The sequence below is a fragment of the Mirounga angustirostris genome, unplaced genomic scaffold (genome assembly GCF_029215605.1).
Source record: "Mirounga angustirostris isolate CCGP_5_RB_7025 unplaced genomic scaffold, mMirAng1.0.hap1 SCAF_10, whole genome shotgun sequence".
In the NCBI taxonomy this organism is placed as follows: Eukaryota; Metazoa; Chordata; class Mammalia; order Carnivora; family Phocidae; genus Mirounga; species Mirounga angustirostris.
The window spans coordinates 133,134,515-133,148,624 of NW_026991718.1; the positions used below are offsets into that span (position 1 = coordinate 133,134,515).

General features: G+C 53.8%; 1 long non-coding RNA gene across 2 annotated transcripts in view; it reads left to right on the forward strand.

Annotated features, from left to right (window-relative positions):
• The first annotated feature begins 10,040 nt into the window (after nt 1-10,040).
• LOC135361817 (uncharacterized) overlaps nt 10,041-14,110 on the forward strand; it is a 37,970-nt gene continuing 33,900 nt past the window's right edge. For both annotated transcript variants that reach the window (XR_010405933.1, XR_010405934.1), the window contains exon 1: nt 10,041-10,581. This is a non-coding gene — a long non-coding RNA (uncharacterized LOC135361817). The remainder of the gene's footprint in view (nt 10,582-14,110) is intronic.

A 14,110-nucleotide genomic window follows, 5' to 3' on the forward strand; every position in this document is an offset into this window, starting at 1 on the left:
CCGCCACCAGATACCTTCCTGGGTCTCCTTGTCTAAGCTGCTTCCCCTTCACCCCCATCCCCGTTCTCTCTCATTTTTCTTTTCTTTCTTTCTTTCTTTCTTTCTTTCTTTCTTTCTTTCTTTCTTTCTTTCTTCTTTCTTTCTCTTTCTTTCTTCTTTCTTTCTTTCTTTCTTTCTTTCTTCTTTCTTTCTTTCTTTCTTCTTTTTCTTTCTTTCTTATTTCTTTCTCTTTCTTCTTTCTTTCTTTCTTCTTTCTTTCTCTTTCTTTCTTCTTTCTTTCTTTCTTTCTTTCTTTCTTTCTTTCTTCTTTCTTTCTTTCTTTCTTCTTTTTCTTTCTTTCTTATTTCTTTCTCTTTCTTCTTTCTTTCTTTCTTTCTTTCTTTCTTTCTTCTTTCTTTCTCTTTCTTTCTTCTTTCTTTCTTTCTTTCTTTCTTTCTTTCTTCTTTCTTTCTTCTTTCTCTTTCTTTCTTTCTTCTTTCTTTCTTTCTTTCTTTCTTTCTTTCTTTCTTTCTTTCTTCCTTCCTTCCTTCCTTCCTTCCTTCCTTCCTTCCTTCCTTCCTTTCTTTCTTTCTTCTTTTTTTTTCCTGGACAGCTATCTCTTTTTCTGGTGCTGGCATCTGGGACAAGGGCCTGGGCCCGGCCTCAGAGCATCCTAGGAGTAAATCTGTTCCTCTAGTTCCTCCTTGGAGCTGACCAGGGTCTCTGGGTTGCATTCCCCCCAACAACCCCATTTCTGGAGGGTAGGCCTTGCCCCTGCCCGACCCTAGGCCTCCCACTACCCAGGAGGCCCACCCCTGTGCTGGTGTGACCTGGTGGCTGACCAGTGGGCATCCTGAACTCTCCTGGGCCAAAGCAGAGGTGAACATTGCAGGAGGCCGCTTGGCTCCCACGGGCCCAGGCTGAGGGAATGGCTTGTGCAAAAGGCCACCATCCTGAATCTCAAGCCGAGGTTTAATAGAAGCCTCCAAGGTGACAAGGGTGGGGGACAGCTGTGCTCCCAGGGCGGGCAGGTCGGAGAATCCTGCACTGACTGAGCACCTAGCTTGTGCCAGGCCCCGTGCCTACCACTCAGTGGTGTCAGCTCATTGAATCCTCACAACTCTGTGCAAGATGCATGTACACCGTCCCCATTTTGCAGACGCAGAAACTGAGGCTCCAAGTAGCTAGGGAGCTTGCCGGAGGCCACATAGCCAGTAGCTGACAGACCCCAAAGCCAGCTCCTTAACCTGCTGCTGGGCTCTCAACTGGAGGGAGCAGCGACGTGAAGTACGGTGCAGCCACGAAGAGCCAGCAAGTGGGGGTGTATTTCTTGCCATGGAAAGATGCTCACGGAGCACTGTGGGAAGGAAAGGGTAGCCGCCGATGGAAGCTTCTCTGGCATCCCTGGGCCCACCTTCTTCTACAGCAACGATTAAACATGCTCCCCAGTTTGCCATAGTCCCCGGCTGGCCTTACTGTGCCTCTCACCAAGCTCTGGGGCATTTTAGTTTGTTGGTAGGAGCCACGGGAGAGAGTCAAGCGGGGGACAAAGGCAGGGGCCACATCAGGCACACATACGTTTTATTGGCCCGATGTCTAACTAGAGGACATTCAGGCAGTTAAGCCCTAAATGGATGGAGGGAGGGACAGATGGGTGGATGGAAGAAAGGACAGAGAGAGACAGGGAAGGCGGGATGAATACAGGGATAGAGGGATGGAGAGACAGACGGATAGAGGGATGGATGGAGGGATAGATAGACTGCCAACCCCCATCCCCACCCCTGCAATGTCGGCTTTGCCGCAGGAGATGGTTTAGTGCAAGTGTTAATGATTCAAGGGTTTGGAATCAGACAGACTCAAACTTGAATTTGAGTCCCTTTCCTTACAAGCTGTGTGACCTTGGGCAAGTCACTCACCCCCTCTGATCCTCAGTTTTCCTATCAATAAAAAAATGCAGAGTAATAGCTCGTAGCACCTCACAGGACACACATGGGAAGAGCATTTAGGGCCAGGTTTGAGGGAGGAGCCCTGAGGTGGGGGGGGGCAGTCCTTTGTTTCTATCCGTGCTGTTCCTGCCGCCCTCCCTGCCTGTCCCGGGAAATCAGGTCCGTCCCTGGGGAGACTCGGTGCTCCCCACCCCTCCAGTTCTGAGGAGCTCAGGATCTCATGGGTCCAACACCAGTAGCATTGCTTGTTTGTGGGTTCCAGATGTGGGACAGGTGTCAGCCGCCAGACACACGGTCTGCACTCAGCGGTAGAAGCAGAAGGGCCTCGAAGCCCCGCCCAGAGCAATCCTTGTTATCGGGGCTCCAGCCCTGGCTGTGCCTCGGAACCTGCCTCTGGGGGCTTCTCCCTGCACGGGCCCCACCCGGGATCCCCGTCTCCAGGAGAAGGGCCTGGGCATGGCTATGTTTTCAAGAGCTTCTAGATGATTCTAGGGTGAAGTTTGGCCTAAGAACCACCATGTTTAGTTCTTTTCAGTATTTTTGTTTCCACCTGGCCATTTTTTCTGCTTTTCTCTTTAGTTTCTTCAGAGATTGGAAAAGATTCTGCTCTCTATAGTTAGAGGAAGAATTCAAATTTGTTTCCTTTTTAGGGTCTTGATGGTTCAGTTTAAAAAATATTTTTTTGTGAATCCTCTTGGAGTACAGCTGGTTAGAGCAGGGAGATGGGGCCCCCCTTCTTTTTCCTTTATATGGCTCTAAAATCCTCCCTGAGTGTATGTAGCATGGGGCTGGCTTTCAGTACAACTTAAACTGGATTCAAAGAACAACACTTAGTGCAGGGGCGCCTGGGGGGCTCAGTTGGTTTAGCTTCGACTCAGGTCATGATCTCAGGGTCGTGAGATTGAACCCTGTGTCAACACAGAGTCTCCTTGAGATTCTCTCTCTCCCTCTCTCTCTGCCCCTCCCCCAACTTGTGTGCTCTCTCTCTCTCTCTCTAAAATAAATAAACAAAATTTAAAAAAAAAGAATAGCACTAAGTGCAAATCAAAGCAAAAAAGTAAGATTCTACTTCACACCCTTAGAATAGCTGGAATGAAAATCCAGATAATACCACATGCTGGTGGGTGTTGGTGGGTGTTGGTGGATAGTGATAGGTTTGTGGGTGTTGTTGGGTGTTGGTAAGTTGGTAGGTGTTAGTGAGTGTTGTTGGATGTTGGTAAGTTGGTAGATGTTGGTAGGTGTTGGTTAGGTGTTGGTAGGTGTTGGTCAGTTGGTAGGTGTTGGTGGGTGTTGGTAGGTTGGTGGGTATTATTGGATGTTGGTAAGTTGGTATGTGTTGGTAAGTATTGGTAGGTGTTGGTAAGTTGGTGGGTGTTGGTGGATGTTGGTAGATGTTGATAGGTGTTGGTGGGTGTTGGTAGATGTTGGTAAGTTGGTGGGTGTTGGTGAGTGTTGGTGGGTGTTTGTGGGTATTAGTAGGTATTGGTAAGTTGGGTGTTGGTAGGTGTTGGTAAGTTGGTAGATGTTGGTGGGTGTTGGTGAGTGTTGGTGGGTGTTGGTGGGTATTGGTAGGTGTTGGTAAGTTGGTGGGTTTTGGTGGATGTTGGTGGATGTTGATAGGTGTTGGTAAGTTGGTGGATGTTGGTGGGTGTTGGTAGGTGTTGGTAAGTTGGTGGGTGTTGGTAAGTGTTGGTGGGTGTTGGTGGGTATTGGTAGGTGTTGGTAAGTTGGTGGATGTTGGTGAGTGTTGGTGGGTGTTGGTGGATGTTGGTGGATGTTAGTGGGTGTTGGTAGGTGTTGGTAAGTTGGTAGATGTTGGTGGGTGTTGGTAAGTTGGTGGGTGTTGGTGGATGTTGGATGTTGGTGGGTGTTGATAGGTGTTGGTGGATGTTGTTGGATGTTGGTGGGTGTTGATAGGTGTTGGTAAGTTGGTGGGTGTTGGTGGATGTTGTTGGATGTTGATAGGTATTGGTAAATTGGTAGATATTGGTGGGTGTTGGTAAGTTGCTGGGTGTTGGTGGATGTTGGTGGGTGTTGGTGGATGTTGGTGGATGTTGGTGGGTGTTGGTAAGTTGCTGGGTGTTGGTGGGTGTTGTTGGATGTTGGTGGGTGTTGATAGGTGTTGGTAAGTTGGTGGGTGTTGGTGGATGTTGGTGGATGTTGGTGGATGTTGATGGGTGTTGGTAGGTGTTGGTAAGTTGGTAGATGTTGTTGGGTGTTGGTAAGTTGCTGGGTGTTGGTGGATGTTGTTGGATGTTGGTGGGTGTTGGTGGGTGTTGGTAGGTGTTGGTAAGTTGGTGGGTGTTGGTGGGTGTTGGTAGATGTTGGTAAGTTGGTGGGTGTTGGTGGGTGAGAATGTGGAGGAGTTGGAAGTCTCCTGGTGGGAATGTCAGGTGGAAAACAGCCTGGCGGGGCTTCAGATGATTAAACATAGGGCTGCCATATGACCCAGAAATTCCACCCCAGGTGTCTAACTGAGACAGTAAAAGCAAACATCCTCACACAGTCTCATCCATGAGTGCTCACTGTAGCACTATTCGTAGTAGCCAAAAATGGATGAACAAATATGGTCTATCCACACAACAACTATATTATTTGGCCATAAAAAGGAATGAAGTTCTGATAGATGCTACAACACAGATGAACCTTGAGGACGAAGCGCTAAATAAAAGAAGCCTGTCGCGGGGGCTCGTCTTGTGTGCTCCCACTCTCATGACATGTCCAGGAAAAGCGAGTCCATACAGACGGTGAGTGGTGTGGTGGTTGCCAGGGGCTAGGGGCAGAGGGGGCAGGGGGGCACTGGGGCCGGGGGTGTGGGGGGGGCAGGAGGATGCCGAGGGTTGGGGATGCTGGGGGCTGGGTGTGCAGGAAGCTGGGAACATGGGGGCAGGGGGCAGGGGGGCCTGTAGGCTGGGGGTGCAAGGGGGTGCCTGCCACTCACCAGGCACATCTCATCAAGCAACTCTTCGGAAACCATCAAGGCAGTGGCTCTGGAAAAATGAGGAAAGACTGAAAGAATATTCCAGAAAAGAGCAACAGAAATCACCACAGGAAAACCCAGAACTCTGGGGGCCCTCCCTGCACTGATTTATATTTGCATGTCACTTCTGTTTTGGATAACATGTTGGATAGTCACCTTATCCTTCTCGTTGTTTGTACCCAAAATCTCTGCTTGGCTGGCATCACAGGGTAGAGGTGGTGACCAGGGGCAGGATCAGCCCTCAACAGGGAGTGGGTTACTGTGTTGGGCTTTGTCCCCAGGTCATATAGGGAGGGAGGCGGCCAGCCTCACAGCGCTCGGGAGGGGCCCAGCCCTCTCCCAGGCCTCCACCCATACTCACCCCCAACCTCCAACCTCTGGCTCTATGGCCTGTGGGTGGACACTGGGACCAACTCCTCCCCCAACTATCAGCTGTAACCCCCGGGGGGTCAGGGGTCTGGGGGGTGGGTGCTAATGAAAGGTGCATTCAGGGAATTCAGGGCAGGTTGAGCGGCTGTGTCTGGTGAATATGAAATTTTTTTCTTACTTTATACTTTGAACGTGGTGCCACAAATGCATATTGCTTCTGTAATTATAAAAAAACAAAACATTAAAAATAAATATAATCTCACAGTAAAATGCTGGAAAGTTGCAGACGTTGCCAAGTACAATGAGAAATTCCTTCCGATGCCGCCCCCTGGAGATAACATTTGTGTCTGTCCCTCCAGATTTCTCTCCTAGGACAGGGTGACACAGCCATAAATAAATAGTCTCTAGTGGGACCTCTCTGTTCTCTGCTCACCTTCGTAGAGCCCGGCCCCCTTGTCAGTTCTGCATTCCGTGAACGATGCTAATATGTATTGGCACCTGCTGCATACAGAATCTGTTCTAGGCTCTGCCGATATGGCAGGGAGTAAAATGGACAAATTCCTGTCCCTGTGGGGCTTCCAGTTTCCTGGGAGAGATGGACAATCTACAAGGAAACAAACAACCAAGATCATTACAGCGGACGCCTGGGGGGCTTAGTCGGTGAAGCGTCTGACTTCGACTCAGGTCATGATCCCAGGGTCCTGGGACCCAGCCCTGCATCAGGCTCCCTGCTCAGAGGGGAGTCTGCTTCTCCCTCTCCCTCTGCCCTTCCTCCCTGCTCATGCGCTCTCTCTCAAATAAATTAATTAAAAAAAAAACCAATAACCAAGATCATTCCAGAACCAGAGAGGAGCTGGGAAGAAAAATCACAGGGCCTTTGCACAAGCAGGTCCCTCTGCCCTGGAGCGCGCTTCCTACAGATGCTCATGTGGTGTGCCCATCCTTGGCCACCTCCCTGCCCCCTCCCCTCACTCTGCACCCTGCTCGCCTGCCTCCTCCAGAGCACCCATCAGGGGTGGGTGTCTCAGTGTGTTTCTTTGTTTGCTCATCTAATACCTGTCTCCCGTCTTGGACTGGGTGCTGGGGCAGATCGGGAGCATGTCAGACCCATCTATGACCCAGCCACTGAGCCAGTGTGGGGCCCACAGCAGGATGACTCCGTATACTTGCTTAACTTATGGATTCTAAAGAAGGTAAAGGAAATAATCTTCCAAGCTGAGAAGTCATCTGAGGCAGCGTGGGGTGCGTCTTCAAGAGAAAGTTCTCGGGGGACATGGGTACCCTGACCCCAGGCTCGGGACCCGGCCGGCAGCTGACCTGGAAAGGCCTGCAGGAATCCAGGCCCCGGGGAAAGGAGCGGAGCTGCCTCATCTAGGGGCGAGGGGGCCGAGCAGAAGTGACCGGCCCCCCCCGACTCTCCTGGGTGATCAGAGGCATCCATGGGAGTGTGGGATGTGGAAGCCTCCCACCAGGTTCCTCTTGGGACAGCCTCACTCTTCTCCGAGGGCATCCGCACTCAGTTTTGACCATATTTGCCTCAGAGCCAAGTGGCCACCCGGTGGGGCCGTGGTATAAATATCAGTTTATTTACTCTGTGTCCCAGTAAAGCATGCTTCTGAGTAACGAAAGGCTTCCCTGTTTTTTTTGCGTAAGTTTGGAAACACGGCCCCGGGGCAGGAGATAATAGCCTGGGGCTCAGCTGCAGAGAGGTTTGCCGGAGGTTCTAAATCACCTTCACCAGGCTGGCCCGGGGCTCTTCCTCCCAGGCCACCCTACTGCAGCTTCCCCACCAGAAAGGAAAACAGCAAATTCTCTGTGAGGTCGGACCTCCTACCTGCCCCCTCGTGCAGGGGGCTGCTGTGGGCATTTGCCAACTTCCTGTAAACTGTGCCTTTGCTTTCCTCTGGGGAACCCGCCCTGGGTCCCAGGTGGTTCCAGATCCTTCTGCCCCTTCTACAAATGCCCGAGCTTCTCTTCTGTGCCCGGCACTGGGGCTGCAGCAGTAAAAAGATGGGTGTGGCTACTGCCCTGACAGGAGCTCACCTGATCAGGAACACAAGCAAAGAAATCACTGGGTTACAAATTTGTGAAGGAAACAAACAGGTGAGTGGCTGGAGAAGAATCAGGAGGGTCCAGGTCAGAGGTGGGTCCAGCAGAAGGCTCACTGGACAGAAGTCATACACAGAGGCAACAGTGGGAAGAGCATTCCAGAGGCGGTCACAGCACGTGCAAAGGCCCTGAGGTTGGATGTGCCCAGCCAGGCTGGAGGGCAGGGAGGCCTGCAAAGCAAGAGCGTGGTCTGGGAGCAGAGGTTGAGGTTGGCACAGTGGATAGGGAACCGGGTGGGGATGACTGTATCAAGCCACTCCCCCCAGCCCCCCACCAAAACAAAAACAGGCAGCTGGCGTGGCTTTGGCATAGCTTCCTGCGGGTTGGGAGCAAGGGGCCTGACTAGGAGCGCTCCCTGGCATCTTTGTTCTCCCCCCCTCCCCCTGGCACTGTTCCCCCAGCACCTCTGCATTTGCAGTGATGGAGCCAGAGACCATGGCCAGCATGACTTCCGCTCTTGCTTCCGTCTGGCCTCCCAGAATAGCGTTTGACACCTCCCTGAGGTCTCCACCTGCCACTCCTGGCTGTCTCCGCCCACCCTTCCTCCCCGACGAGGAGGGAAAGCACTCCTGTTCTTTGCGGGGGGACGAGTGGTGGGGATGGTTGGCTTAGTGGGAAGGGAGGGGACAGATAGGTCCCACGGAGCGGCGAGCCCCATTGGCCCAGCCTCCTTTGCACCCAGCTGCAGGCGGTCACCTCCCTGCTATGAACAGTGGTGGCATTTTCATCAGGATAGTTGCACAGCTTCTGTCTAGCAATGTATCGACTAGATGTCACAGAGGTGAGTCTGTCCCTTCCTGTCCCACACCCAGTATCCCCCCCAGAGGCATCCGGCACCTTCAGTTTGGACACACTTGCACTTTGCACGTCAGTCTATCCATTCCCACCAAGATCAAGTACGCGCCTGCGCCCTGCGAGGCACCCTTCCCTGAGATACGTCCTGAAGGGCCCCACCCAGCCCCCACAGGGTTTGCTCTTGCCTCCTTGCCAGCCGCGGGGTGTCCAGGGTGGGGCGTCTCTGTCGCCGGTGCCCTGGGATGCGGGCGGAAGCGGGGAGGGTGCATCACCTGGGACAAGCCGCCTGTGCCCGCGTCCGCCGTGGTCCGGTCGGTGAGCACCTGCTGGGACCTCACCTGCGCGCTCTTTCTCTGTCCCGGCTCAGCCCTGCCAGGCGGCCACATGCAAGGGCACATTTGGGGCCTAGGGGTCACACTTTTAAAATTCATTTTCCCAATTCAGTGACCCAGCAGGAACCTGGCCCCCCAACCCCCGAAATGGTTTCCCGTGTCCTTCTGGGGTGTCTAAAGGGGGTTCACGTGTGCCTCAAACCAAGCTTGGAGTCTTTCCTGTTCTTCTTTTTCCTGCTTTGCTCTCAGCTGCTCATGCCTGCCGCCCCCAGGCTCCTGAGAAAAGCTGCCTGGAGCCGCTGTCCCCAGACCCCCATGCCATGCCCAGGTTTTGGCCCGCAGGTGCCTGCAGAGCTCCAGCCTGTGAGCTGCCCGAGGACCTCAGGGCGGGGCTGAGGCTCCATGACAACTTCACCAGCCCCAACCCCTCCCTTGAAATAAACACAGACATAAATCCTTTCTCCATTTATTTAGTGAACAAGTACCAAATACAAGGTCCTAGTGGGTTAAGACAGAAACTGTGTAAATCATCAGGGAATAATTGTTTAATTTCAGGCTGATATACACCACAGAGAAGTGCTGAGCACTCCCAGGTGAGCCTCTGCCTCAGGGCCTTTGCACGTGCTATTCCCCTTACCTGGACTGCTCATCCCCAGGTATCCACAAGGCTCACCTCTTACCTTCCTCCATTAGAAATTACAGCCCCACGTTCCCTCTCCCTCCCCCGCTCATTTTTCTCCGTAGCGCTCTCGTCACACCTCAAACCTACCTTTTCCAGTTATTATTGCTGGAACATTCTTTACTTGTCTGTCGACTGCCTGTACCCCTAGGGAAGTGTAGGTCCACAGGGCAGGAATTTTTGTCTGTCTTCAGTGCCTGGAAAAGTGCCCGGTACAGAATAGCCGATCGGTAAGTATTTGTTGAATGAATGAATTACCTAACGGGGGATGTGACCTCAGCTAGTCGGGGGCTGAGGAAGAGAGTGTCAGGGGACATTTTCCCACCACTGGGGACAGATGCAGGTTTTGTGGGACTGTCTTTAAGAAAAAGAATATACATACAGTTACACGTCCAGCCTTAGGGCAAGACACCCAAAGCCAGACTGGCGTCAAGGAAGGGAAAGCACTCCAGGCAGAAGGAACAGCTGGTGGGAAGGCTGGTGGTGACTGAGAGCCAGAGAGAGACAGGGAGAAGGTCGGCGTGGACATAGCTTTGCTGGGCATCCAGAAGGGGCTGCAGAGCCACCGCGCTCCGGCCCGGAAGCGACGCGGTGTGACACAGCGGTGCCCTGGTTTCTGCGGGATCCCAGGGAGATCGCCCCGACAGATGACCTTTGGGTTCCAGCGGGACAGAGCCCTGTGCCAGCCACCACTTTCCCACTCTTTCCATTGACCAAGCAGAGGGTGGCCCCAGCGGCAGCCTTCCCTGTCAGCCTCCAGGAATGTGTCTCCCTGCCTTGAGGTCCCCGCTCACCCCTAACCCACCTGGAAAGCTCCCTCGAGGCTGCCTGGGGAGGCTCCCTCTCCCTCCCTCCCCGGGTTCCGCTCAGAATAAAAGCTGGGGCCCTGGCTGGGGACATGTGCCCTGGCCCCAAGCCACTGCCAGCCATTTGCATCACAAATGAGACTCAGGCTGTTGGGCTCCAGCCAGCCGGCCTGGTGCTGCCCTCGGTGACTTAAGGACACGAGCCAGGATCCAGCTGCTGCCCCCGCTGCCCCCTCCCCCAGCTGTCTCACCACACCCTCCGGGGAGTCACGGGCTCTCCAGCCTGCTCGGGATCCTCCTGACCAGGCAGCCCTCCTCAGCAGCCGGCCAAGGAGGGCTCTCGAAGGTCAGGGGGGCTCAGGACTTGACATCTTTTAGCTCTCATGCCAGGCCTCTTTACAGAGGAGGAATCTGAGGTTCCAAGAGGGGGACTGATATGCCCAAGGCTGCTCGGCTAATAGCCCGCAGAGCGGGGACTGGAACCCATGGCATTCTGCTCTAGAAGCTGCACTGTGGATGTGGGCCACCCCTCGAGGCTCATCTGTGTCTGTCCACCGGGCAGTGAGCACCGGTAGCTGAGTGCTGGGTGAGTAAATGACCATCTTAGCATGGACCTTTCTCTCCTGCATGGTCGGGGGAGGGGGCAAGCTGCTTCTCCTTCTAGACTGTGAGCCCGTGAGGTCGGGGCACTGCCCATGCCCACTTATGGTTCTAGCATGCAGCAAACGCTCAATAAGTGTTTCGGAAGTAAACCATCGAGGAAATCAATCCACAAACTTTGTTTTGAGCCCTGGTGTGCTTTCCCCCTGCAGGTTCTTTCCAAGGCAGAGGTAGATCATGTCTACCTCAGGTTCCCCAGGGCTGATCACGTGGTCTGGCCCTCAGTGGGGGTGCTGGAAGGTTCTCTGAGGTTTGTCAGTGACTTACTTGCCGTGGGCTGGCTGGGGCTCCTGCCTCAGCTCCCCTGTCTCTTCCTGGCTTGTCCCCTGGGGTTCTTCCCCACCCCAGGGCCTTTGCTCATGCTGTCCTCCTGCCTGGATGTGTCCCAGCAGTGGCTGCTTTTCCTCCTGTAGGATTGGCTTCATTGTCACCTCCTCAGAGGAGTCCCCGTGGCTGCCCCATCTAGCTGGAACCCTCAGATATTCTCTATCCCTACCCCATCTGTCTCCGGAGCCCCGAGCGTGCCCTCTGGTTGCTTTTTATTTGTTTTCTTAGATTGGCCTGTGTCCCCTTCCGAATAAAAGAGGGAGACAGATGCAGACACAGAGAAAAGCAGAACATGTGTGAGGGCGACAGCATGACTCACAGGCAGAGACACGAACAGAAACTGAAAGAAAAGCAGGAACGGAGTCGCGGAGAGAGAGGGAACCAGAGGAAGTGCCATGGTGGGGGAAGGGGAGGGGGCCGGCGGCCGTCCTTCTGGGGTGATAGAGATGTTCTGGGACTTGATTGTGTGACAGGGGCAGTGCAAACTCCCAGCCACAGAACTGTGTGTGTGTAAAGGGTGCATTTTATGGAATGTGAATTATCTCTCATTTTAAAACACAAGAGAACATCAGATAAACCCAAATTGAAGTACAATCTACAAAATACAGGACTGACCCTCTTCAAACACAGCAAGGCCATGAAAGAACAGAAAGGAGTGGAAAGCCTCCCCAGGCCAAGATGACCAAAGGCTTGGGTATCCTCGAGCAGAAAGGGGACGTGAGGGGGGAAATTGGTGAACTCCAAATAAAGTCTATAGTCAATGGTACTGCATCGATGTGAATGTCTTGGTTCTGACAATTGTGCTATTATGTAGGGCATTGCTATTAGGAGAAGCTGGGGGGCGGGGATATGCACACTTTCTGCAAGTCTAAAATACAAAGTTAAAACAAAGAAAACAGAAATGACAGAGAGCTGCAGGGGACAGGGAGCTGCCTGTCCTGCGGGCCCAGCAGGGACCACCAGCCCAGGCCTCTGCAAAATTAAAGCCTGGACTGGGGGGAGGGGCGGGTTGCCCTGCCTAGAGTTGGTTTCCCCATCATCGCCAGAAAGACTGCTGAAAATTCAGGGTGACACCTCTCATTCATCTAAGGGGTTCAGCTGTGGTTGGAGCTGCCCTGGGGGCTCCCTTCCACCCACCCGTGATTGTGTCTAAATGTATCTGCGGCTGCCCATGCCCCTCACCCCCCAGTCCTGGGTACCTACCAGCAGGCTCCTGCAAAGCTCCAGGGGGTCCTTCTGCAGGAGACAAAAACCACCTGATCTCGCTTTCCTGTGAAAGTAGCCAAGTGGCAGCCCCATGCTACGGTTGGGGCCGGGTCATGTGGGACCCGGCACAGGACGTACAGATCTGCTTTCTGTCCCCCTTGCTGGCCTCTGGGCTCCTGAAGGGAAAATGCTTGGTTTTGTTTCCCTGGAACACAGCCCTGGGCCAGGCATGTAGTAGGTGCTCAATTAAGGCTTGTACATTTCTGAGGCACCTGACTCACAGGATGGTAGTAAAAGAATAGATACTTTCTAATCCAGTGGCTTACAAGCTTTTAAAAGTGGTGAAATCTTTCAAAATTGAAAAGGTACGGAATGCTTCAGAAAAGAATAAAATCTCCACCACCGCCACCCGGAATTAAACATAAATTCTGCTATAACTCCCACCCCACCCCCTCACCTGCCCAGAGCCAGCCTCTGGGGGAGAGAAGGTGGGAGCCTCAGCCTCCTGCCCTGGTCTTTACCCAATTATTGATGGTGACTGTCCACTTACAGCATTCTCTTTGTGCGTGTCGTTCTAACTTGTATGCGAGCCGCCTTGTGCTGTGTGCGGTGCTCTGATGTTCTGTTTTCCTCTCGACAGCAGGTTGAGGTCGTAGAGAGGAATCCATCCTTGTAAGGAGCAGCCTCTACCCCCATCCCCCACCCCCTCCCGCCCCGGGGGGGGCAGCCCCCTCACGTCACAGGTGTGCAGCCTTGGTAGTCACGTGGGGCTCAGAGGGGCCCTGCACCAGGTTTAACACTCTGCTGTCTCCATCTTGAAATTCTTAGTTTCTTTTGAGCAAGGGGCCCCACATTCTCCTTCTGACTGGGCCTCGTCAATCTGACAACATGCAGCACCGACTGAGCCCTTGTCCTGTGCCAGACCCTGTTCTAGGCCATCAGGTGGCACGAACGTCACCCCTGAATCCTCCCCAAGACTCTCTGAAAGGTGCGGTTTTCATCAGCCCATTCTGCAGACGGGGAAACTGAAGTTCAGAGAGCTCCTGACTCTGGTGCCCCTGCCTGAACCACCACGGGACAGCCCCTTTGAAGATCAAATCTGGTCCAGGTCCCTTTCTCTCAAACCAAGGTGCAGAGCGGGTAAGGCTCGCTCACGTGGACGGGCCCGGGGAAGCACAGCCAGCTTCCGGGCCACCATCAGCCAGGAGCCGGAGGCCCCCCCAGCCTGGCGGCTGAATTCATTTCATGCATTTCCTTTCCCGTGGGGACTGTCTCAGTGAGCAACCCCCGGGGTGTTAGAACAGCCTCTTCCTCTGAGACCTGCCTTCTATAATTAGCTGCCAGGCCTCACCGGCTTAGCCAGGCCCCGGCTGTGGAGGGCCGGGCCTGCGGCTGCTTCCGGCCAACGGGTTTCCACGCTCTTCCCCAAGAACCCCAGAAAGCCTGGGGGCAGGGCTGTGTGTGGGGGGGTGCTCAGGGCCCGAGGCCCACGGAAGAGGCCCTCTCTGGCTTCCCTGGCAGGCTCTCCCGCTACCTTCGCAGTCATGGGGGCAGACAGGATTCGTTTCTAGAAGCCGAGAGAAGCCCACCCATCTCATTCGTTCACTCGTGGAACTCGGGTTTCCCGAGTGTCTTCTGTGCGTCCGGAGCTGTTCTGCCCCATGGAGCTGAGACATAAGTAAACGCATCCATAAACGAGAAACAGAAACAGAGTGACTTAAGGAAAAGCAGAGAGGTTGATAAATTAGGGAGATGGATGGAGAAGGGGGATGGGTGGGGCTCACTCCAGCAGCATGGTCGGGGGCCCCCAGGGTGTGAAGAGCCTGGAATGGGACAAGAGGTTCACGGACGACCGAAGGCGGAGGGGACGGCAGGTGCCTGGGTTGGGGGCAGGGCAAGTTGGAGAGAGAGGTGGCTGAGGT